Source organism: Meles meles, chromosome 21, assembly GCF_922984935.1.
Source record: "Meles meles chromosome 21, mMelMel3.1 paternal haplotype, whole genome shotgun sequence".
NCBI classification, from domain to species: Eukaryota; Metazoa; Chordata; class Mammalia; order Carnivora; family Mustelidae; genus Meles; species Meles meles.
The window spans coordinates 1,519,097-1,544,888 of NC_060086.1; the positions used below are offsets into that span (position 1 = coordinate 1,519,097).

General features: G+C 44.5%; 1 protein-coding gene across 7 annotated transcripts in view; it reads left to right on the forward strand.

Moving 5' to 3' along the window:
* Positions 1-6,485: 6,485 nt before the first annotated feature.
* TPST1 (tyrosylprotein sulfotransferase 1) overlaps positions 6,486-25,792 on the forward strand; it is a 130,253-nt gene continuing 110,946 nt past the window's right edge. For 6 of the 7 annotated variants that reach the window (XR_006816709.1, XR_006816710.1, XM_045993720.1 and 3 more), the window contains exon 1: positions 6,487-6,708. The gene's annotated coding sequence lies outside the window, so the exon portion shown is untranslated. Of the gene's footprint in view, positions 6,709-8,260; positions 8,309-25,792 lie in introns of all 7 variants that reach the window. The other variant, XM_045993721.1, reaches the window with a different exon arrangement.

The following is a 25,792-nucleotide window of genomic DNA, read 5'->3' on the forward strand; positions in this document are numbered from 1 at the left end:
GTGGGGAGCCCCATGTGGGGCGTGATTCCGATCCTGGGTCTCTGGGATCATGACCTGAGCCAAAGGCAGAGGCTTAACGGACTGAGCCACCCAGGTGACCCGAAAGGCTTATATTTTTAACTTCCTCAGGGAAAGATGGAGGATTTGGGTTTCTAGGAACAGGGAAGCATGTTAAGTATACACGGGAAACTGGTGGAAGATAGGGGTGATTGAGTAAGGGTTGTTATACAGACCAACTGACGATGAGGTGATCAGTTCTCTCCAAGTTGTTCTCTTCCTGGTAAGAGGGGGAGCATCTTTACAAATAGGAATTTCCCTTGCAAAAGGGAAATTTATGTCCTATTTCCTGCAGAAAGGAAGAGGACAAAGAACTTGTGTTTTCTCTCTCTCTCTCTCTTTTTTAAGATTTTATTTATTTATTTGACAGACAGAGATCACAAGTTGGCAGAGAGAGAGAGAGAGAGGAAGGAAAGCAGGCTCCCCGCTGAGCAGAGAGCCCAATGCGGGGCTCGATCCCAGGACCCTGGGATCATGACCCAAGCCAAAGGCAGACGTTTTAACCCACTGCGCTACCCAGGCAGCCCCCTCTCTTTTTTTTCCCCTGTGTTTTCTGTTCTTAATTGCCTTCAACTCAAAATAATCCTTAAGCTACAATGATAGATGTTGGGGTGGTGTTTCCTGAGCTCCTTCACATATAATTAAATGCCAGGCTCTATAGTAAAATATAAACCCAGTAAGGACTGTAGGGACCGATTTGCTCATTGCTGTGTCTTCAGCACCTCATGCCTGGTGTAAGACATCAGTCAATGGGCTTGAATCCCCCAGATCCTGCGGGAAGTAGCATATCCTTCTCAGAAGCTGATGGCCCTGGGAAAGGGACGGAGGAGGATAACCAGAAGTTGGTAGCTTCTCCAGCCTCTTTAACCAGGGAAGGAAAACCAAAGCCGCAGGTGAAAATAGACCCCTTGATTTGGGTCACAGAGGGCCTAGCAAGCCCTGGCCAAGAGGCAGGCTGCAGGGCAAGTCGCGAGCATCTGTGAGCACAAGAGGGCTGTTCCCTGGAGCGCCTCCCACCTGTCCCCTCAGCCCCTTCCCCAGAGCTTCTTTCCCCTGAAAGTCAGAGACTTGCCTAAGAGTAGAGTCAGCCCCTGTAGCTAGTCCAACATACAGCCCCAAGCACTCGGCTTCTCTGATGTAACCCAAGACCCTTGCCCTGGAGCTCTGGCTCAGCGGCCTTCAAACCTGGTAGGAGAGCAGAGTTTAGCTTGGAACTTCTTGACAAATGAAGTGTAACAAATATACAGAAAAGTGCACATGTGACAGAATTTGATGCGTTTTCATGACGTGAGCAAACCGGGTCATTTCCAGGTCAGGAAACAGAACATCACCGACTAGCCTCTCTCTAGTCCCCCTTGCGCCACCCCCAGTCACCACTTGAGTTGCTGTCCCCCCACCCCGACCCCTGGTCCTGTGATCGGGGTGACCCTTCTTCCAGAGGTTCGGCTTCATATCACCCACGAAGGCTTGGGTCTAGTTTACGAAGCTGTACCTGTGGTTTATACGCAGAGCTAGGTCCGAAAACACTCCAGGAAATCACATAATCTTTTCTGTCGTAAGTGGAGCTAGAGGATGCCTTGCTCCCAGTCTTGGGCTCAGCACCCACAGCTGTCTGGCTGGCTTTACCCGCAGGGCGGTGGGCAGTTCCTGCAGAGCATGTGGGTGGGAGCTCCCGGGCTCAGAAAGCCCGACTGGTTGGTTCCAGCCTGGGCATTTGGCCCTCGCTCCCTGGCAGGAGTTCCACGAAGAGGTATTTTTGGAAGGTGCAGGAATTCTGTAGTCATTTGGAAAATGCCTGCTCATAGGCTAGGCTGGATTTTCATTTTAAAATGCTGATGTGGCCGAGGGGCCTGACCTGGCCACTTTTCCTGGATCTAGGGGTGGGGAAAGTGCGGAGGCATGCTCTTTTTTTCCCCTTTTCTTTAAATTGTATCACCATTTTCTTTCTGTCTCAAATCCCTCTGTCCCACAAGCTTCAAGAGCGCTGTGAGGTGTCACCTGGGACTTTGATGCTATTTGTAGGTAAGTGTCTCATTTTGTCCTATGTCAGTCAAGAATTGGGAGTCACTTTAGGTTGGGCCAAAATTTAACTTAACCCTCAATTTTCCAATAAGAATCTTTGCCTCTGGAGCCCTCACCCTGTCTCTCTGCCCGCCTAGGCAGGACCCCGAGTACCTTTCAATTCTCTTCCCCATGTCCCTTTGCTTTGCCTTGGTGGCCTTTCTTGACAGCTGCAGCTTTTGCCATTTCTCTCTCTATTCATTCACTCATCCATTCACTTAACGCACGCTAGGCCCAGTGCTGAGGGCAGGACGGAGGGTCTGGCAGACACAATCACCTTCTGTCATTACCATTTCTCCCCTTTGCCTTGAGACCTGCCTTTGTCCCCACTTCTCCACTTCCCACACTTCTCCCGCAGCCACGTGTGTGTGCTCTCTGAAAGATCTCTGCTCCTTCACTTGCAAACATAACCCGTCTTCTCCATTTTCCGTTTCCAAGCCCCCTGCTCCCGACTCTCATTTCCAGCTCCCTTGGACTGGAACAGAGAATAAAAATTAAAAATTAGGACCTGGCATCCCACATCCCCACATCCGAGGGCCTCTCCCCACTTCACTGCTCACCTCTGCCACCATCCTCGGTCCACGCCACATTCTGGAATGGCGATGCCATGAAAGATTTGCTGCACCCAAACCCAAATCAAAGCCAACCTACCCCCCAGGTAAAAGCAGTGGAGGGCTGTGCTGCCTCCTTAGTTTTCCTCCAAGCTGGAACGTTCCTCGGTGTGTTGACCAGACTTTCCTTCCAGGAGGTGAAATACTGTGGTCCTTACCCTGGGCCAGGCCTTCCTGGGAGACGAATCCTAAGGTGGGAGCTATGCGAGGCTGGCTTTAGGGGGGCAGTGGCTTCCAGGCTGTCCCTGGGGTGTCAGCAACCGCTTGCCCACTCCTCTCTTTTCTTGGGCCTGTGGGGGCTTCCTAGGCTGTTTGGAAGAAACAAGCCCGAGTCCTTTGAATTGCCCCTTGATGGCTCTGGGGATAAAGCTGTCTGTGCCCTCAGTGAGGTTATCAGAGCCTGAGCAGATCACCTGGAAGAGGTAAGGCTGGGGAGGGAAAATCCCACGATCACACTATGTGTCCTGAATAGGTGGCTTATTAAATCACACAGAGCCCCATATATGTCATGCAGAGGGGTTCATATAGGCTTGAATGGTGAGTTTTGCAGAAGAGAGGGTTTGTTTTTTTTAATTCTGAATTTGTTTTAAACAGGTAAGCCAAGTACAGGACACAAACTTTCAAAAAGTGCCTGAGTATACAGATATAGTAAAAAAGAAAATGTCTCTTTCCCACTCCTGTCCCCAAGCTCTTCAGTTTTCCATCCAGAATTAGCCACTGCTCCAGTTCATGGTGCATCCTTCTAGCGATCCTTTCTCAGAACCACAAGCATTTGTGTGGGGGTGGGTGGGAGTGTTCTCACAAAAAGGCAAACGGGTAAATTATATACACTGTTTTTAACTTTGTTCTTTTCACTTAAGAGTGTATTTTGGAGTCTTTTTTCTTAACATATGCAGAAAAAACTTTTCCCAAATGACTCTGAGCTTTGCTTTGCGTCAAGCAGCTCCTTGCTTCTGGCTGCCTTTTACAGTGCTTCTGGCTGCCCAGGGGCCACAAAGCTGTCCTGCTCTGGGAGACATCCTGCCATGTGACGGGCAGGGGGCCCACCTCCCTGCCAGACTCCACCGAATTGATTTGTGTCCTCTCTTCTTCCTGGATCCCTACATCTGGGACTTGCTCTCATGGTTTGCTAGGTGAGACACAAGCTCCAGCCCCCTCACCTGGGTACTCAGTTGTTGTTTTCAGGTCTTGTAGTCGGATGAAGTATTTGGGGGGCAGTAAGAAGAACGTGTCAGTTGCAATTCTGTTTTGCAGAGGAGAGGGGCTGGCAGTGGTTTCAGGCCACGGTGAGCATTTTTCCTGGAGTTTGGAATGCAGGAAGTGGAATGGGACATAGCCCTCAACATTAAAAGGCCAGTTAAATGACTTTGGGGGCAGCCCTTGCGTCTTTCTATAATCACTTTGTAGAGCTATCTCCTTCTTTCTCTTTCTCTTGCTCTAGGCCTGCTGATCTTGCTCATTTTCTTTTGATGAGTTTTGTGATCCTAGTGGTCCATTTCTTCTGCCCCAAAGCAGCTTGGGACAAATCAGACCATCTTCTTCATTTGATTTAGATGTTCCAAAGAAAGTTATCATGCTGGGTATTTGTTTAAATTTTCTCAGATCATATTGCTTACAAGATTTTGCTAACTGAATAAAGAAGAACAAAGTTAGATATACTGATCTCTTGTTCTTAGAGAGGCACCAGGACCAGGGGCTTTCAGAGGTTTGTTATCTTTTCTTTTTTTTTTTTTTTTTGAAGATAAAAATATTTTGGGGCACCTGGCTGGCTCATTTGGTAGAGCTTGTGACTCTGGATCTCGGGGGGTGGTGAGTTCGAGCCCATGCTGGTGTAGAGATTACTTAAAAGTAAAATCTTAAAAAAAACAGTAACAGCTTTATTGAGATATAACTCATATGCCATACAATTCTCTTATTTAAGTACACAATCCAATGGTTTTTAATATATGCACAAAATTGTGTAACCATCACACAGTTAATTTTAGGACATTTTCATCCATCACCCCTACAAGAAACCCCGTATGCATTAGCAGTCACTTCCCATTTTCCACGATCCCCTCAGCCCAAGGCATTTGCTAGTCTACTTGCTGTCTCTATGGATTTGCTTATTTCGGACATTTTATATAAACGGGCTCACACAGTATAGGGTCTTCTGCGACTACTTTCTTTTACTTAGTGTAGTATTTCCAGTATTACAGTCCAGTCTGCAGCGTGTCAGAACTTCACTCCTTCGCACGGATGACTAACATTTCATCCCGCGGATATGCCGAGTTGTGTCAAACCGCGGACGGACATCGACGCCGCTCTCGCGTCATTGGCTATCGCGGAGGCGGCCGTGGGCATTCGGGGAGGTTCTCGGCGGAGCTCACTCGGACACTGCAGGTCTCCTTCTGCAGATGACCACAACCCCGTGCGGCTGAGAGAAATGTGCCTCCTTGACATTCAGGGGTTCGATTCCGGAGCCCGAGCTTTTGCCGTCTGTGCTCTGTCCGCCAAGGAGCGGAGCTGACGCAACCGAGGCTCTTACCTGAGGGGCACGTGGAGTCCACTGACGGGGAGGTGCGCTCTGGATTTCAAGGACGCAGAAGCCCGGGCTGACAAAGGCAGAAGCCACAAGGGTACATGGTTTGCTTTAAAATAATCAGGACTGGCGGGGCGCCTGGTGGCTCAGTGGGTTGAGCCTCTGCCTTCGGCTCCGGTCATGTCCCCAGGGTCCTGGGATCGAGTCCCGCATGGGGCTCTCTGCTCAGCGGGGAGCCTGCTTCCTCCTCTCTGCCTGCCTCTCTGTCTACTTGTGATCTGTGTCAGATAAATAAGTAAAATCTTCAAGAGAAACACTCAGGATCGCCGCTGCCAGCCTTCCACTTGCGGACACGTGGCTGCTCGGCCGCGGGCGCTGACCTCCGTCTCCGCCCGCGGAAGGTTGACGGGAGACGCCGCCGAAACGAACCCGCTGCCCCCGACAGAGGCTGAGGTTCCGCTGACGAACGCGTCCGAGGCGTCCCCGGGGTCGGACGCGGCCCTGCTGCCTCAGCGCGACTCTAGCGACGGCGCGAGCGCGTCCCTCACGGAATTGCCTCACAGGCCGCCGCGCGCGGGCCGCTGCGACAGGCCCGCCGAGGCCACGCCCGTGGGAGGGGCTCGGCGACAGGCGCTCTCAGCCGTCCCTCCCCTTTTCTCGCACCGCCGTGTCATTCTTCCTTCAGGCATCGGCCCCCGGCCCTGCGGCGGGGTCGGCGGTCGCTCGCCCTGTCCGTGCGGGACGCACCGCTGCGGGACTGCTGTGGGCTCCGAGCTCCCTCCGGAGAGCGAGACTCCGCCGGCCGCGGCCGGAGACGTGGTCCTCGAAGCCACGCTCCCTGGAGGAGCTCCTTTTCCCGGAGCGCGCCCGGCTTTCCCGGATGAGCGCTGCCCGCGCGGGGATGGGACGCCGTGGACCGCGCCCCCAGCCCCGCTCCAGGCCAGCGAGGGCAGACGCGCCGTCGCTAAGGCAACGCGCACTACCGGCGGGCGGCGGCTCCCGGCCCTTGCGGGGAGCGCGCACGCGCAGGGACGCAGGCATGCCCTCCGGCCGCGACGTCAGACCCCTCCCGCCCCTGAACGCGCGCGGGACCGGGCTCTGGGCCGAATGCCGCCCCTCGCGGGCGGCAGCGAGCGAGAACCACCAATCAGAGGAGCCGACACATCGTCCGGCCCGGGCGGGCAGCAACCAATCGCTGCATCCGTGTGATCCCGGGCCCGCCCGCGAGGCTGGCAGCCGGCGCTGAAGCGGCGACGGCGGGAGTCGCTGCTGAGGCGGCCGCGGGCGCGGGACGCGTCGGCGCTGCTCCCCGGGGCCGGGCCGGGCTGGCTGCCGCTGCGCCTGGCGGTGAGGGCGGGTTCCCGGGGCGGTCGGAATGGCCCCCGCTCAGGGCACTGGGAGCAGCGGCTGAGCACAGGATGCTGCGGAGGCGGCGCGGCGGCTCCTCACTCGTCCCAGGTAAGGGGGGTCCGCGCTGGCCGTGGCCCGGCTGGGAGCGCCGCCCACCTGGCTCCGGGCCCGGCGACTCGGTGCTGGCATCCCTCGGCCCCGCGTGCCCTCCTGCGCGCACGTCCCCTCGTCCGCCCCGGGGCAGCTGTGCAGCCCCGCCCCCGAGCGCGGCGCCCCTCGCCCCGGCCGGCTGTGCGCTCACGGCCGCTCCCCTTCCCGCGCGCCTGCGTTTCCCGGCCTCCGCCGGGTCGCCGCAGCGCGAGCCCCCTCCCCGCTCATTCCCGCCCCTCCCCTGCGTCCGCTCCCCTTCCGCGGCGCCGCAAGGGTCCCCGGCCCCCGCAGCCCTTCGGGGCGCCTTCTGGGGCCGGGACCCCCGCCCTCCCGGCCCATCCCGTGGGGATCGGACCGGACGGCTGCCCGCGCTGCACCTGGGCTTCTCCGCAGAATCGCCCGCATCCCTGCCCTCGGAGCCGCATCCTCCGCACCTCTCGTCGCCCCCGCCCCCTGTCCCGGGGTTTTGCCCTCTCGCTCCCCGCTGCCTTCCTGACCCGGCGCGCCTTTTCCCCGCTTGCGGTCGGCAGGCGCTTCTTCCCTTTACGCGCAACCTTCGGACGCCCCGACGCGCTCCGAGGCCCGATCTGCGGTCTTTCCCCGAGGCGCGCGGACCGCGGCGAGGCGGCCGGCGCAGGGCCTGGCACACAGTAGGCCCGCGGCGCGGGGTGCCTGTGCGCGGTCGCCTGCCCCTCCTGCCCGGTGTCGGCGCACGGGATGGGGCCGACCCACCGTCGGGAGAGCGCAAGCGGCGGACACGCTGTCGCGCTCGCGAGTGGGGCAGACGGATCAAATGGCCAGTTTTTACTCAGTGAGTTCGTTCGCAGAAAACCCTGAGTTTATAGCTTTTTGGGGGGGTCAAATACTGTTTTATGCTCATTGGCTTTGTGGACGATTCCTGGGAGCTTCGCGGTGTGATCCCCCCCCCCGCCCCCCGCCGCGTTCTCTCACGGTGACACTGTGCGCGAAGCGCTTCCCTCGATCCCGTCTGCGCGGGTCTGTCCCGCCGGGAGTTCTCCTCCCTGAAGAGCCTGCGGGACCGGCTGTGGAGTCGTCGGAATCGGCTCTGGAGGGGTCACAACGCTCGGGAGCGAGAGTTCAGCACGTTCGGTGAGACCGGGAGAGCCCCGACCCCGCCTTCCCCACACGTTCTGGCGAGCAGAGCAAGTGGCTGCTTTGTTTTTTTTAAGTGGAATACGTGGACCTTTCACGGTGATGAAAGCGCTGTTACGGCGTGAACCGCGCTTGCCGCGTTGGCTTCCGCGGTCTGCGAGCCCGGTGACTCCGGCAGCGGCTTTCCTGCTGCGGCCTCGGGAGCCGCCCGGAGACGGTCGTGTCGCCGCCGGTGCTGCCCCCGCCGCTCAGTTTGCCTCTCCTCAGACTGGCCGAGGCCCTTGGAGTCGCCTCCTGGGACGGTCTTACGCCCTCAAACCTGAATGGCTTTTTACAGACTTGGATCGCTCTCCTCTCCCTTCCTACTCTTGATGTCTCTTCCTTGCTTCTTTCACAGGAAGCAGAAAATTCCCGGAAGAAATAGGTGGACTTTAGCGCTGAACGAGTAAGGGTCTGTGTGCCTGTGCCCGTCTGATTCCGAGCTCCCTTCCCTCCGTCCGAAGAAGCCGTGTCCTCGCCGAGGCTGGCGTCTTTGCTCTCGGCTCTGTTCTCGTTTTTCTCATGCCGTGTGCACGGTCAGGTGTACATCTTCCAAAACAAAAACAGAACCTTCTCTTGATGCTTCCCTCTTTCACTTTCTCTGATTAATGTGGTCTTCCTTAGAGTTGCAGTTTTTGTTCTTTTTTCTGTTCTCTCATTCCCTTGGGTGATTATACTTCCTCTCAGGGCTTCAAAGAGTACCTGTATATTTAGGGTTTTCTAAGATGTGTATTTGGTCCCCATTTTTCTTGAGTTTCAAGTGTTCTTTATTTTCATGTATCTTTTGGACAACCAGACTTGGATACTGCGTACGCCAAACTTGGTTAGCTTTTTCTTTCCCTTCCCTCTGCTCACGTAGCCCCCTCAAGTACGTATAAACACTCCTTGTCCTATTTTAGGCCTTCACCCTAGAAACCGTAGAATCTTCTCTCCTTACAGTTTTTTTACATATTTTTTCTACCTGAAATCTTTTTCTTTCTCTGCCAGAAGATTGATTGAGGCCTGGGTTAAGTTTTTCCTGAGCAGAGATGGTCATATCCAACCCCAGCACCCACCCCTTCCTCTCTCTCTCCCTCCATCCCTCCTTCCTTCATTTATCCAGGCACTACTTTAAAACCACCTTAGGGAGCCTATAAAGGTTAAGGATGAGGGGATGAAGGCTTCCACACAGACTGATTCAGTTGGTTTGGTGTGGTGCCAGACCTTGTCATTTAAAAAATGTTTCCTCGGGCACCTGGGTGACTCATCAGTTGTCTGTCATCAGCTCCCGTCATGATCTTGGGGTCCTGGGATTGAGCCCCATGTTGGGCTCCTGGGGAGTTGCCTCCTCTCCTCCACCTCCACTTGTTCTCTCTCTCGAATAAATCTTTAAAAAAAAATTAAAAATTAAAAACATGCTCCCTATGTGATGGTAAAATGCAGCTAGGGCTGAGAACTGGGCTGAGAGCTTGAGGAGGGACTGAAAGAACCCTGAGGAATTACGGTATTTAACTCATTTAAAAATCAGGATAAATGTTATCTTGTTGGCATGGTCAGTTGCTTACTTTCCCGGTACTTGGTACGTGTACCTGTTAAAGTACATACCATTTTATTTAAATTATTTCTCAAGGGCCAATTTTTGTCACGACTAGGAATTCCTTGAGGTCTGGGACCACGTATGCTGTTTCTTCTGTACTGCTCACGACCCCTCTGACAGCAAACATGTGGGCTTTCCCTTTACAGTTCTCCAACTGTCCAGACACTTATTGGGTGTCCTACAGTTTAACCCAATTATGACACCACCTCTCTGGGGTAAGTGCAGACCCCAGAGATGAAGAACTTAGCCCCGCCCATCTCCTCCAGACTCCACTGCTATGCCAGTTGCAAGTCCCGTGTTCTGACTTGTACTTTTGACCAACTAGCGATAAATTGGGGCTTTCCACACCCGCTCCTCAGTTCAATAATTTGCTGTAATGACTCACAGAACTCTGGAAAGCTCTTTACTTAACCATTACTTGCTTATTATAAAGGGTATAACTCTGGAACAGCAAATGGAAGAGATGCCTAGGGCAGAGTATGTGGGAAGGGGCATGGAGCTTCCCTGCTTTCCCTGGGGGCACCATCCTCCTGGCATCCCCATGTGTTCACCAACCCAGAAGCTCTCTGAAGCCCTTCAGTTAGGGTTTTTATGGAGGCTTCATTGTGTAGGCATAATCATTGGTTGATGGTGATAAATTCAATCAGCAGCCCTTTTCCTTTATCCTGAGGTCAGGGATTGGTTCTTCTGGCATCGGTCTCCGTCCTCCAAATAGGGTTGAAAGGGGCTTATTATGAATAACAAAAGATGATCCTCTCACCCATCAAGAAATTCCTAGGGTTTTAGGAGCTCTGGGATGGGAGCCAGGGATGAAGACCTAGTTTCTGTTCTATGATAATTCTTGCATCACAATATTATAATACCTTATTTTTTTTGTCACTGCCTTGTACAGTACTTAGTATATTTTAAAAACTTGATAAAAATTAGTTGAATGAATCAGTGGGTAAATAATGTAGAACAGATCTTGAATTCACAGTTTTGCAAGATGACCATCTGTTTCTTGGCTGATTAACAGGTCACTAGTCATACTTGGATAGTCATTCTTGTTTAAAAAAACACACATTTGTAATAAATTAGATTGGATTAAGATAAATAATATTTGCTCTTATGATTTGGCTTTTAACATGGCTTAGCTGTTTCATGATTATAGACGTTCATTCAGACCTCGTCTTCAGTAGATGCTATTTAAAGTCGACTTTATGGATGGTTGAGACATATGTATCTTCCATCCTTTTTAAACAAATAGCTCTGATTTTAGACTTACAAGCTTTAGAATTTTCAAGTAGAACAAAACTTGTCAGATTGATAAAAGATCTTGAACATTGGCAGAACTACTTCTTTTTAAGAGAGTTAAGAAAGTAGGGAATATGCATTAAGCTATTTACATATATGAATCTCATTGGTGTTGGTGTTGGTGAGGGGGAAATTTGTAATTCCCAAATATTTAATTACTGTTATAAGAAGAACCTATAATTGCTCATATAATGGTACCATATACTTTATAGTAAGTTGGAACTAAGATATAAACTGTAGAGTTGTCTTCTTGTGTTCTTTAGTTTTCTTAATATTTTTGTCAGTTTTTCTTTATAGAATTTGTGGTTGATGGTTCCTTACTTTTTATTTTTATTTTTTAAAGATTTTATTTATTTATTTGACAGGGGAGAGAGAGCACAGGTAGGCAGAGGGAGAGGGAGAAGCAGGCTCCCCAGTGAGCAGGGAGCCCAATGAGGGACCGGATCCCTGGGATCATGATCTGAGCCAAAGGCAGTCGCTTAAATAACTGAGCCACCCAGGCACCCAGTTCCTTACTTTTTAACATTTGAAAATGTTGTGTTGCCTTTTTCAGACCTCTGTGATTTTAGGTGAGGAATCCTTTATGAGTGGAATTTGTGTTTTTCTATATGTGATGTATCCTGTCTCCCTGGCTGCTTTATTTCATTTATTTATTTATTTATTTTAAAAGATTTTTATTTATTTATTTGACAGACAGAGATCATAAGTAGGCAGAGAGGCAGGCAGAGAGAGAGGAGGAAGCAGGCTCCCTGCTGAGCGGGGCTCAATCCCAGGACCCTGAGATCACAACGTGAGCCGAAGGCAGAGGCTTAACCCACTGAACCACCCAGGTGCCCCTATTTCATTTATTTTTAAAATGTTTTATTTGTCTCAGAGAGAGAGAAAGAGAGAGTGTGCTGGCACAAGCAGGGGGAGAGTCAGGCAGAGGGAGAAGCAGGCTCCCTGCTGAGCTGGAGTTGGAGTTGCAGTTGGATGCTGGAGATGGATGCGGGACTCAGGACTCATATGATTGGGGACCCTGGGTTCATGAACTGAGCCAAAGGCAGACATTGACTGAGCCACCAGCCATCCTTCTCCCTGGCTTCAAAGGCTTTTTGTCTTTAGCTTTCAGAAGTTTAATTATGATATGTCTTGGCATGGATTTGTTTGGACTTATCCTATTTGGAGTTAACTTTTATTTTTAATTTTTTTTTTTTTTTTTTTTTTAATGTAAGCTTCATGTTCAGTGTGGGGCTTGAACCCACAACTGTGAGGTCAAGAGTTTGTTCCATGTTGTACTGAGTTAGCCAGCCAGGCACCCCTCTGTTAGCTTTCAGAATTATAAGTTTATGTCTTTTGCCATTTTGGATGTTTCAGCCATTTTAAGGATACATTTTCTCTTTTTTTCTTTCTTTTTTTTTTTCTTTTTAGAATAATTTTTCTGCAGCACTGAGGTTGGGTAATTCCTGTTGTTCTACTTCCAGTTTCAACTTCACTTGTTTTTTTCTTGTATTCAGTCTGTGATTGAGCCCATCTATTGACTTTTTGTTGTGGTTATTTTTCAGTTCTATAATTTCCATTTGGTCCTTTTCTGTATGTTATTTCTTGTAAACTTTATTTTCTTGTTTGTTTCAATAGTGTATCATTGCTCATTAAAGCATGATGGCTCCTTTAAAATCCTTGTCAGGTAATTCTGACATTTGATTCATGTGTGGTATTAGTACATGTTAATTGTCTTTTTTATTCTTGGTTCTTGGTATGATGATTATCTTCTGATTTTTTCCTAGACATAGTTGATATTTTGTTTGGAGACTGTGGATCCTATTTAAATCTTTGGTTATAGTAAGCAGTCACCCCAAGAGGTTTAGTGTGTAGGTCCCAGCCTCCCTTTTTTTTGGTAACAGCTTTATTGAGTTATAAGTCATATACCATACATTTGTCCATTTTAGGTATGAAGTTTTTTAGTGTATTTACAGAGTTGTGCGTGCATCATTACAATCAATTTTAGAACATTTTTGTTACCCCACAGAGAAATTGCACACTCCTTACCCGTCACTCCCAGCTGTCCCACTTTATCTCTGGGCGACTACTGATCTGTTTTCTGTCCTGTAGACATTTCATGTTACTGGTTACAGGTTTCTTTCACTTAGCATAATGTTTCCAGTGTTCTTCCATGTTGTTGAATGTACCAGCATTTTGGTTTTTTTTATTGCTGAATGATATTTTAATAATAATATTATTCTATATTATTGTATTATTTTAATACTATTTTATAGACATAATGCTTTTTAAAAAAGATTTTTAAAAATTTATTTTTAAGGAGAAGCAGGTTCCCTGAGGAACAGGGAACCTGGGGCAGGTTTTGATACCAAGATGGTAGGATCATGATCTGAGCCAAAGGCAGACACTGAACCAACTGCGCCACCCAGGCGCCCAGACATAATGCTTTTGACTTCTCCGTTAATCAGTTGATGGGTGTTTAGATTGTTTCCACTTTTTTGGCTATTATGAATAATGCTGCTTTGAACATTGGAGTTCAAGTTTTTGTGTGGACATGAATTGCTGGTCATATGGTAATTCTAGAACACTAAATCTAACATTTAGAGGAATTGCTGGATTGTTTTCCGAAGTGGTTGCCCCATTTCATGTTTCTGCCAGCAGTTTATGAAGGCTGCAATTACTTAGCATCCTCGCTAACACTTTTTGTTATCTGACGCTTTGATTCTAGCCATCCTAATGGGATAAAGTGATATTTTGTGGTTTTGATTGCATTTCGCTGGTAGATAATAATGTTGAGCATATTTTCATGTGCTTTTTGGCTGTGTGTATGTATTGAGAGAAATCTCTGTTCCTTTGGCTATTTTAAAATTAAGTAGTCTTTTTATTGTTGTAAGATGTCTTTATATAGTCTGGATACTTAATCAGCTATATAATTTGCAAATACAAATGTCCCATTCTGTGAGTGTCATTCACTTTCTTGATGTCCTTGGTGTCCTTTCAAGCACAAAGGTTTTTAATTTTTGTGAACTTCAATTTATTAATTTTTTTCTTTTGTTGCTTGTGCTTTAGGTTTCATTTTTGTTGTTGTTGTTGTTGTTTTCAGTATGCTCCATGCCTGACATGGGGCTTGAATTCACAAGCTGAGCCAGTCAGGCACCCCCTTTATGAACCCTTTAGGCTTCATATGAACCCTTTAGGCTTCATATTTATTGCCTCCAATTTATTACCACAGACCATTGCCTGATTCAGGGTCTTGAAGACTTAATCTTATGTTTTCTTCCAAGAGCATTAGAGTTTCAGCTCTTACATTTAGGTTTTTGATCTTATTTGTGAATTTTGTATGTAGCGTGAGATAGTGGTCTAACTTCATGTTTTTGCTTTAGATATTCCGTTATCTCAGCATCATGTGTTGAAAAAACTATTTTTTTATTTTTTTAAAGATTTTATTTATTTGGCAGAGAGAATATGTACAAGCAAGGGAGCAGCAGAGGGAGAGGGAGAAGGTGGCTACCCGTTGAGCGGGGAGCCTGATGTGGGCTCTATCCCAGGACCCCACAATCATGACCTGCGCTGAAGGCAGGTGCTTAACCGATTAAGCCACCCAGGCACCCCTGGGAAAAAACTATTCTTTCCTTCTCTCAATTATCTTGGCACCTTTCTTCAGTTGGGATTTTGGAAGGGATTGCATTGAAGCTATATAGATCAATTTGAGGAATATTGCTATCTTAACAGTATTAGTCTTCCAGTCCATGAACATGTGATGTCTTTTCATTTTTTAGATCTTTTTAAAAAAGATTTATTTGAGAGAGCGAGCGAGCACATGTTGGAGCACATGAGTGGGGGGAGAGGCAAAGGGAGAGGAGGAAGCAGACTCCTGCTGAGTAAGAAGCCCCATGTGGGGCTCCATCCCAGCATCCTGAGATCATGATCTGAGCCAAAGGCAGTCGCTTGACTGACTGAGCCACCCAGATGCCCCCATTTATTTAGATCTTTTTTTTTATTTATTTTTAAAAGATTTTATTTATTTATTTATTTGATAGAGAGACAGAGCAGGAACACAAGCAGGGGGAGTGCTAGAGGAAGAAGCAGGCTTCCCGCTGAGCAGGCAGCCTGATGTGGGGCTCCATCCCAGGACCCTGGGATCATGACCTGAGCTGAAGGCAGACGTGTAAAGACTGAGTCACCCTGGCGCCCTTATTCAGGTCTTCTTAAATTTCTTTCAGTAATGTCTTCTAGTTTTCCATGTATAAAACTTGCATTACTTTTGGCAAAACTTTTTTCTCAGTTTTCTGTTCTTTTGATGCTATTATAAGTGGAATTGTCTTCTTAATTCCATTTTTGGATTGTTATTGTTAAGTATAGAAATACGGTTGAATCCTATATATTAGTCTTATATCTTGCAAACATCCCTAATTCATTTAACAGTTCTGATAGTTTTTTAATGCATTATTAAGGATTTTATGTATACTTGATATTTCATCTCTGATGAGAGACAGTCTCACTTTTTCCTTCCAATCTGGATACCTTTTAATTTTTCTTGCCTAATTGCATTGGCTAGAACCTCTTATACAATATTGAATAGAAATGGTGGGAGCAGACATCCATCCAGTCTTGTTGATCTTACAGGGTAATCATTAAGTGTGAAGTTAGCTGTGAGTTACCTTAGATGTCTTTTTTCATGTTGATGATGTTCTTCTCTATTTCTGACTTATTCCTTGTGTTTATCATGAACGAATGTTAGATTGTGTCAAATGCTTTTTCAGTGTCCATTGAGATGATTGTGTGCTTTTTTGTCATTAATTAATATGGTGTGTGACATTCGTTTATTTTCTTATGTTGAAACAATCTTACATGCTTGGGACAGTCCACCCTTGGTCATGGTTTATGTATGGTCATCCTTTATGTATGTTTCTGGGTTTGGTTTGCTGGCATTTTCTCATGATTTTTGCATTTATATAAATAAACACATGTTTGTAGTTTTCTTGCAATGTCTTTGTCTGGTTTTGGAGTCAGGGAAAACTGGCCTCATAGAATAAATTGGGAAGTATTCCCATCTCTTCTGCATTTTGGAAGTTTGTTTAGGATTGTTGTTCATTCTTAAGTTTTTTTTTTTTTTTAAAGATTTTATTTATTTATTTGATGGAGAGAGAGATCACAAGTAGGTAGAGAGGCAGGCGGGGGGTGAGGGGAAGAAGCAGGCTCCCTGCTGAGCAGAGAGCCTGATGTGGGGCTGGATCCCAGGACCCTGGGATCGTGACCTGAGCCGAAGGCAGAAGCTTTAACCCACTGAGCAACCCAGGTGCCCCTCATTCTTAAGGTTTGGTAGAATCCACTAGTGAAGCCATTTGATCTTAGACTTTTCTTTACTTGTTATGGCTTTATTCAGAGCATTTCTTTGTGAATGGATTTTAGTACTTTGTGTCTTCCAGGAATTTGTCCACTTTATCTAGTTATATATTTTATTTGATTACAATTGCTTATAGTATTCCCTATAATTCATTATAATTTTATTTATATAAGGTTGTTAATAATTACTGATTTTAGTAATTTGAGTCTTTTTTGTTCTTCTTAAATCTAAATAATATTGTTAATTCTGTTGATCTTTTCAAAGAACCAACTTTTTATTTTGTTGAATTTCTTTATTCTTTTCTCTCTGTTGTGTTTATTTCACTGTAATCTAATTCATTCCTTCTGTCTGCTGGCTTTGGGTCCAGTTTACTCTTTTTCTATTTTTTGTTTTTGTTTTTGTTTTAGTTTATTTATGTATTTATTAGAGATTATTGGAGAGAGAGAGTACACGAACACGTGCTTGTAAGCATGGGGAGGGACAGAAGGGAAGGTAGAGAATCTCAAGCAGACTCCCTGTTGAATTTGGAGCCTGATGTGCAGCTCCATCTTATGACTCTGAGATCATGACCTGAGCTGTAATCAAGAGTCTGACACTTAAGCCACCCAAGTGCCCCTTTTTTCTGGTTTCTTAAAGTGAACAGTTAAGTTGTTGATTTGGGGTCTTTTTAACTTGTAAAGTTTTAAACTTTTTTAAGTTTTAAACTTTTTAATTTTATTTTTTAAGTTTCATATTGCTAACGTGTAACATTGTGTAAATTTAAGGTGTACAACAGATTGATTTGAGATTTTCTTTTTTATAGGTATTTACACTGTAAATTTCCCTTATGATGTAGCTCTTGCTGCTTTTGCTATATCCCATAAGTTCTGTGTTTTTTATCTCCAAGTATTTCTTAACTTCCCTTGGTATTTCTTCTGTGGCTCATTGGTTATTTAGGAGAATGTTCTATAAATTTTCACATATTTGCAAATTTCTCAAATATCTTAACTGATCCTGTTTTCTAATTTTATTCTATTGTGATTGGAGAATATACTTTGTATGATTTCAGTCCTTTACATTTACTGAGATTTGTTTATGGCCTATCGTAGGGAATGTTCTATGTGCATGTGAAAATGATGTGACCCCCTAGACTGTTTTACAGATGTTTACTAAGTCTAGTTGACTTGTAATATTGTTCAAGTCTCTTTCCTTGATCATCTTTTCTCTGGTTGTTCTATCTGATATGAAAAATAGAATATAGGGGTGCCTGGGTGGCTCAGTGGGTTAAAGCTTCTGCCTTCGCCTCAGGTAATGATCCAAGGGTCCTGGGATGTCGGGCTCTCTGCTCCGCAGGGAGCCTGCTTCCTCCCCTCTCTCTCTCTGCCTGCCTCTCTGCCTACTTGTGGTCTCTGTCTGTCAAATAAATAAAATCTTTAAACAAACAAACAAACAAACAAAAAAACCCCCAAAATAGAATAATAAATTCTCCGAATATTGTTGTAGAATTACCTATTTCTGTCTTCAACTGTCAATATATTTTTTAAGATTTTATTTATTTATTTGACAGACAGATCACAAGTAGGCAGAGAGGCAGGCAGAGAGAGAGGGGGGAAGCAGGCTCCCCGCTGAGCAGAGAGCCTGATATGGGGCTTAGTCCCAGGACCCTGGGATCATGACCGGAGCCGAAGGCAGAGGGTTTAACCCACTGAGCCACCCAGGTGCCCCATCAACTGTCAATTCTTGCCTCTTGTGTTTGGAAGTTCTTGTTAGATGCATATGTATTTATAATTTTTATATCTCCTTCATGGATTTCAGTTCTTATAATTATATAGTGCCCTTTGTCTCTAGTAACAATTTTTATCTTAAAGTGCATTGTATAGGATGTGAGTATAGCTACTCCAAAGTCTTTTTGTTACGGTACGTGGTGCATCTTTTTCCCCGTCTTTTGCTTTCAGCCCATTTGGTCATTGAGTCCAAAGTATATCTTGTAAGAAACGTATTTGGATGATTTCTTAAAAAGTTTTTATTCAGATTCCAGTTAATATACAGCATAATACTAGTTTCAGGTGTACAGTATAGTGATTCAGCCCTTCTGTAACAACACTTGCTTATCACAAGTGCACTCCTTAATTCCCATCACCTATTCAACCTATCCCCACACCCACCTCCTCTCTGGTAACCATCAGTTTGTTTTCTATAGTTAAGAGTCTCTTTCTTCGTTTGTCTCCCTCTCTTTTTTTTTCTCTTTGCTCATTTATTTCTTAAATTCCACATATGCATGAAATCATGGTATTTGTCTTTCTCTGACTTACTTCACTTGACATAATACTCTCTAGATCCATCCACATCATTGCAAATGGAAGATTTCATTCTTTTTGATGGCTGAGTAATACTCTGTTATACATATTTTGTATGTATATGTAGTCTGTGTTGTGTACACACACATACACCACATCTTCCTTATCTGTTCATCAGTCAGTGGACACTTGGGCTATTTCCATAATTTGGCTCTTATAGATAATGCTGCTATAAACATTGGGGTGCATGTATCCTTTCAAAATAGTATTTTTGTATTCTTTGGGTAAATACCTGATAGTATGATTGCTGGATTGTAGGGCAGTTCTATTTTTATCTTTTTTGAGGAAATTCCATCCTGTTTTCCAGAGTGGCTGTATTAGTTTGCATTCCTGCCTACAGTGCAAGAGGGTTCCCTCTTTTCCACATCCTTCCCAACACCTGTTGATTCTTGTGTTTTTCATTTTAGTCATTCTAACAGGTGTGAGTCGATAACTCATTGCAGTTTTGATTTGTATTTCCCTGACGATCAGTGACGTTGAGCATCTTTTTCTGTGTCTGTTGGCCATCTGTATGTCTCCTTTGGAAAATGCCCATTTTTTAATTGGATTGTTCCATTTCTTGGGTGTTGAGGTTTTTTTTTTTTCTAATTTTTTTTTCTAATTTTTAATTTATTTGACAGAGATCAGAAGTAGGCAGAGAGGCAGGCAGAGAGAGAGGAGGAAACAAGGCTTCCTGCTGAGCAGAGAGCCCGATGTGGGACTCGATCCCAGGATCCGAGATCATGACCTGAGCTGAAGGCAGAGGCTCAACCCACTGAGCCACCCAGGTGCCCCTCTTGGGTGTTGAGTTTTGTAAATTCTTTGTATATTTTGGTTACTAGCCCTTTATTGGATATGTCATTTGCAAGTATCTTCTCCCATTCTGTACATTGCCTTTTAGTTTTGTTGACTGTTTCCTTCACTTTGTAGAAGCTTCTTATTCTGATGAAGTCCCCATAGTTTATTTTTGCTTTCGTTTCCCTTGCTTCAGGAGACCTATCTAGAAAAATGTTGCTATGACTGATGTCAAAAAGGTTGCTGCCTGTGTTCTCTAGGCTTTTTGTGGTTTCAATATATTTAGACCTTATATTTAGGTCTTTAATCCATTTTGAATTTATTTTTGTGTTTGGTATAGACAAGTGGTCCAGTTTCAGTCTTCTAAATGTTGCTGTCCAGTATTCTCAACACCATTTGTTGAAGAGACTGTCTTTTTCTAATTGGGTATTCTTTCCTGCTTTGTTTAAGATTAATTGACCATATAGTTGTGGGTTCATTTTTGCATTTTTTATTTTGTTCCATTGATTTATGTGTCTGTTTTTGTGGCAGTACTGTACTCTTTTTTTTTTTTAAAGATTTTATTTATTTATTTGACAGACAGAGATCACAAGTAGGCAGAGAGGCAGGCAGAGAGAGAGAGGAGGAAGCAGACTCCCTGCTGAGCAGAGAGTCCAATGCGGGGCTCCATCCCAGGACCCTGGGATCATGACCTGAGCCGAAAGCAGAGGCTTTAACCCACTGAGCCACACAGGCGCAGTACCGTACTCTTTTGATCACTACAGCTTTATAATATAACCTGAAATCTGAAATTGTGATACCTTCAGGTTTGCTTTTCTTTTTCAGGATTGCTTTGACTACTCGGGTTTTGTGGTTCCATGCAAATTTTAGGATTGTTCTAGTTCTGTGAAAAATGTTTGTGGTATTTTGTTAATATTGCCTTAAAACTTTATATTGCTTTGGGTAGTATAGACATTTTAACAGTATTTGTCGTTAACAATCTGTGAGCATGGAATGTCTTTCCACTTCTTGATGGCATCTCAATTTCTTTCATCAGTGTTTTACAGTTTTCAGAGTACAGGTTTTTCACCTCTTTGTTTAGTTTTTTTCCTGGGTATCTTATCGTCTTTGGTGTAATTATAAATGGGATTGATTCCTTAATTTCTCTTTCTGCTGCTTCATAATTGATATATAGAAATGCAAAAAAATTTCTGTACATTGATATTTATATCCTGCAACTTTAATGAATTCATTTTTCAGTGGTTTTTGGGTGGAGTCTTTCAGGTTTTCTGTATAGAGTATCATGTCATCTGCAAATAGTGGAAGTTTTACTTCTTCTTAGCCAATTTGGATGCCCTTTATTTCTTTTTGTTGTCTGATTGCTGAGGCTAGGACTTGCAGCACTGTGTTAAATAACAATTGTGAGAGTGGGCATCCCTCTCTTGTTCCTGAAAAAAGCTCTGTTTTATTCCCATTGAGGATTATATAAGCTATGGTTTTTTCATATATGGCCCTTATTATGTGGAGGTGTTTCATCTAAACCTACTTTGTTGAGGGTGTTTATCATCAACCGATATTGTACTGTGTCAGATTTTTTTGGTAACTATTGAAATTTTTATATGGTTCTTCACCCCTTTTTAAAAATTAATATGATGTATTACATTGATTGATTTGTGAATATTGAACTATGCTGGCAGCTCAGGAATAAATCCCACTTGATCTGGTGAATGATTTTTTTTTTTCCCATTTTATTTATTTTTTCAGCGTAACAGTATTCATTCTTTTTGCACAACACCCAGTGCTCCATGCAAAACGTGCCCTCCCCATTACCCACCACCTGTTCCCCCAACCTCCCACCCCTGACCCTTCAAAACCCTCAGGTTGTTTTTCAGAGTCCATAGTCTCTTATGGTTCGCCTCCCCTCCCCAATGTCCATAGCCCGCTCCCCCTCTCCCAATCCCACCTCCCCCCAGCAACCCCCAGTTTGTTTTGTGAGATTAAGAGTCATTTATGGTTTGTCTCCCTCCCAATCCCATCTTGTTTCATTTATTCTTCTCCTATCCCCCTACCCCCCCATGTTGCTTCTCCATGTCCTCATATCAGGGAGATCATATGATAGTTGTCTTTCTCCGATTGACTTATTTCACTAAGCATGATACGCTCTAGCTCCATCCACGTCGTCGCAAATGGCAAGATTTCATTTCTTTTGATGGCTGCATAGTATTCCATTGTGTATATATACCACATCTTCTTGATCCATTCATCTGTTGATGGACATCTAGGTTCTTTCCATAGTCTGGCTATTGTAGACATTGCTGCTATAAACATTCGGGTACACGTGCCCCTTCGGATCACTATGTTTGTATCTTTAGGGTAAATACCCAGTAGTGCAATTGCTGGGTCATAGGGTAGTTCTATTTTCAACATTTTGAGGAACCTCCATGCTGTTTTCCAGAGTGGTTGCACCAGCTTGCATTCCCACCAACAGTGGAGGAGGGTTCCCCTTTCTCCACATCCTCTCCAGCATCTGTCATTTCCTGACTTGTTAATTTTAGCCATTCTGACTGGTGTGAGGTGATATCTCATTGTGGTTTTGATTTGTATTTCCCTGATGCCGAGTGACGTGGAGCACTTTTTCATGTGTCTGTTGGCCATCTGGATGTCTTCTTTGCAGAAATGTCTGTTCATGTGCTCTGCCCATTTCTTGATTGGATTGTTTGTTCTTTGGGTGTTGAGTTTGCTAAGTTCCTTATAGATTTTGGATACTAGCCCTTTATCTGATATGTCGTTTGCAAATATCTTCTCCCATTCTGTCAGTTGTCTTTTGGTTTTGTTAACTGCTTCCTTTGCTGTGCAAAAGCTTTTGATCTTGATGAAATCCCAACAGTTCATTTTTGCCCTTGCTTCCCTTGCCTTTGCCGTTGTTCCTAGGAAGATGTTGCTATGGCTGAGGTCGAAGAGGTTGCTGCCTGCATTCTCCTCAAGGATTTTGATGGATTCCTTTCTCACATTGAGGTCCTTCATCCATTTGGAGTCTATTTTCGTGTGTGGTGTAAGGAAGGGGTCCAATTTCATTTTTCTGCATGTGGCTGTCCAATTTTCCCAGCACCATTTATTGAAGAGGCTGTCTTTTTTCCATTGGACATTCTTTCCTGCTTTGTCGAAGATTAGTTGACCATAGAGTTGAGGGTCGATTTCTGGGCTCTCTATTCTGTTCCACTGATCTATGTGTCTGTTTTTGTGCCAGTACCATGCTGTCTTGATGATGACAGCTTTGTAATAGAGCTTGAAGTCAGGAATTGTGATGCCACCAACTTTGGCTTTGTTCTTCAATATTCCTTTGGCTATTCGAGGTCTTTTCTGGTTCCATATAAATTTTAGGACTATTTGTTCCATTTCTTTGAAAAAAATGGATGGTATTTTGATAGGGATTGCATTAAATGTGTAGATTGCTTTAGGTAGCATAGACATTTTCACAATATTTATTCTTCCAATCCAGGAGCATGGAACATTTTTCCATTTTTTTGTGTCTTCCTCAATTTCTTTCATGAGTACTTTATAATTTTCTGTGTATAGATTCTTAGTCTCTTTGGTTAGGTTTATTCCTAGGTATCTTATAGTTTTGGGTACAATTGTAAATGGGATTGACTCCTTAATTTCTCTTTCTTCAGTCTTGTTGTTGGTGTACAGAAATGCAACTGATTTCTGTGCATTGATTTTATATCCTGACACTTTACTGAATTCCTGTACAAGTTCTAGCAGTTTTGGAATGGAGTCTTTTGGGTTTTCCACATATAGTATCATATCATCTGCGAAGAGTGATAGTTTGACTTCTTCTTTACCAATTTGGATGCCTTTAATTTCTTTTTGTTGTCTGATTGCTGAGGCTAGGACTTCTAGTACTATGTTGAATAGCAGTGGTGATAATGGACATCCCTGCCGTGTTCCTGACCTTAACGGAAAAGCTTTCAGTTTTTCTCCATTGAGAATGATATTTGCGGTGGGTTTTTCATAGATGGCTTTGATAATATTGAGGTATGTGCCCTCTATCCCCACACTTTGAAGAGTTTTGATCAGGAAGGGATGCTGTACTTTGTCAAATGCTTTTTCAGCATCTATGGAGAGTATCATATGGTTCTTGTTCTTTCTTTTATTAATGTGTTCTATCACATTGATTGATTTGCGGATGTTGAACCAACCCTGCAGCCCTGGAATAAATCCCACTTGATCGTGGTGAATAATCCTTTTAATGTACTGTTGAATCCTATTGGCTAGTATTTTGGCGAGAATTTTTGCGTCTGTGTTCATCAAGGATATTGGTCTGTAGTTCTCTTTTTTGGTGGGATCCTTGTCTGGTTTGGGGATCAAGGTGATGCTGGCCTCATAAAATGAGTTTGGAAGTTTTCCTTCCATTTCTATTTTTTGGACCAGTTTCAGGAGAATAGGAATTAGTTCTTCTTTAAATGTTTGGTAGAATTCCCCTGGGAAGCCGTCTGGCCCTGGGCTTTTGTTTGTTTGGAGATTTTGGATGACTGTTTCAATCTCCTTACTGGTTATGGGCCTGTTCAGGTTTTCTATTTCTTCCTGGTTCAGTTGTGGTAGTTGATATGTCTCTAGGAATGCATCCATTTCTTCCAGATTGTCCAATTTGTTGGCGTAGAGTTGCTCATAGTATGTTCTTATAATTGTCTGTATTTCTTTGGTGTTAGTTGTGATCTCTCCTCTTTCATTCATGATTTTATTGATTTGGGTCCTTTCTCTTTTCTTTTTGATGAGTCTGGCCAGGGGTTTATCAATCTTATTGATTCTTTCAAAGAACCAGCTCCCAGTTTCATTGATTTTTTTCTATTTTTTTTTGGTTTCTATTTCGTTGATTTCTGCTCTGATCTTTATGATTTCTCTTCTCCTGCTGGGTTTAGGGTTTCTTTCTTGTTCTTTCTCCAGCTCCTTTACGCGTAGGGTTAGGTTGTGTACTTGAGACCTTTCTTGTTTCTTGAGAAAGTCTTGTACCGCTATATATTTTCCTCTCAGGACTGCCTTTGCTGTGTCCCACAGATTTTGAACTGTTGTGTTTTCATTATCATTTGTTTCCATGAATTTTTTCAATTCTTCTTTAATTTCCTGGTTAACCCATTCATTCTTTAGAAGGATGCTGTTTAGTCTCCATGTATTTGGGTTCTTTCCAGCTTTCTTCTTGTGATTGAGTTCTAGCTTCAGAGCATTGTGGTCTGAAAATATGCAGGGAATAATCCTAATCTTTTGATACCGGTTGAGACCTGATTTGTGACCCAGGATGTGATCTATTCTGGAGAAGGTTCCATGTGCACTAGAGAAGAATGTGTATTCTGTTGCTTTGGGATGAAATGTTCTGAATATATCTGTGATGTCCATCTGGTCCAGTGTGTCATTTAAGGCCTTTATTTCCTTGTTGATCTTTTGCTTGGATGATCTGTCCATTTCAGTGAGGGGAGTGTTCACGTCCCCTACTATTATTGTATTATTATTGATGTGTTTCTTTAATTTTGTTATTAATTGGTTTATATAGTTGGCTGCTCCCACGTTAGGGGCATAGATATTTAAAATTGTTAGATCTTCTTGTTGGACAGACCCTTTGAGTAGGATATAGTGTCCTTCCTCATCTCTTATTATAGTCTTTGGCTTAAAATCTAATTGATCTGATATAAGGATTGCCACCCCAGCTTTCTTCTGATGCCCATTAGCATGGTAAATTGTTTTCCACCCCCTCACTTTAAATCTGGAGGTGTCTTCGCGTCTAAAATGAGTTTCTTGTAGGCAACATACTGATGGGTTTTGTTTTTTTATCCATTCTGATACCCTGTGTCTTTTGATTGGGGCATTTAGCCCATTAACATTCAGGGTAACTATTGAGAGATATGAATTTAGTGCCATTATTAGCCTGTAAGGTGACTGTTACTGTATATTGTCTCTGTACCTTTCTGATCTACTACTTTTAGGCTCTCTCTTTGCTTAGAGGACCCCTTTCAATATTTCCTGTAGAGCTGGTTTGGTGTTTGCAAATTCTTTCAGTTTTTGTTTGTCCTGGAAGCTTTTGATCTCTCCTTCTATTTTCAATGATAGCCTAGCTGGATAGAGTATTCTTGGCTGCATGTTTTTCTCGTTGAGTGCTCTGAATATATCATGCCAGCTCTTTCTGGCCTGCCAGGTCTCTGTGGATAAGTCTGCCGCCAATCTAATATTTTTACCATTGTATGTTACAGACTTCTTTTCTCGGGCTGCTTTCAGGATTTTCTCTTTGTCACTAAGACTTGTCAATTTTACTATTAGGTGACGGGGTGTGGACCTATTCTTGTTGACTTTGAGGGGGGTTCTCTGCATCTCCTGGATTTTAATGCTTGTTCCCTTTGCCATATTAGGGAAATTCTCTCCAATGATTCTCTCCAATAGACCTTCTGCTCCCCTCTCTGTTTCTTCTTCTTCTGGAATCCCAATTATTCTAATGTTGTTTCGTCTTATGGTGTCACTTATCTCTCGAATTCTCCCCTCATGGTCCAGTAGCTGTTTGTCCCTCTTTCGCTCGGCTTCCTTATTCTCTGTCATTTGGTCTTCTATATCACTATTTCTTTC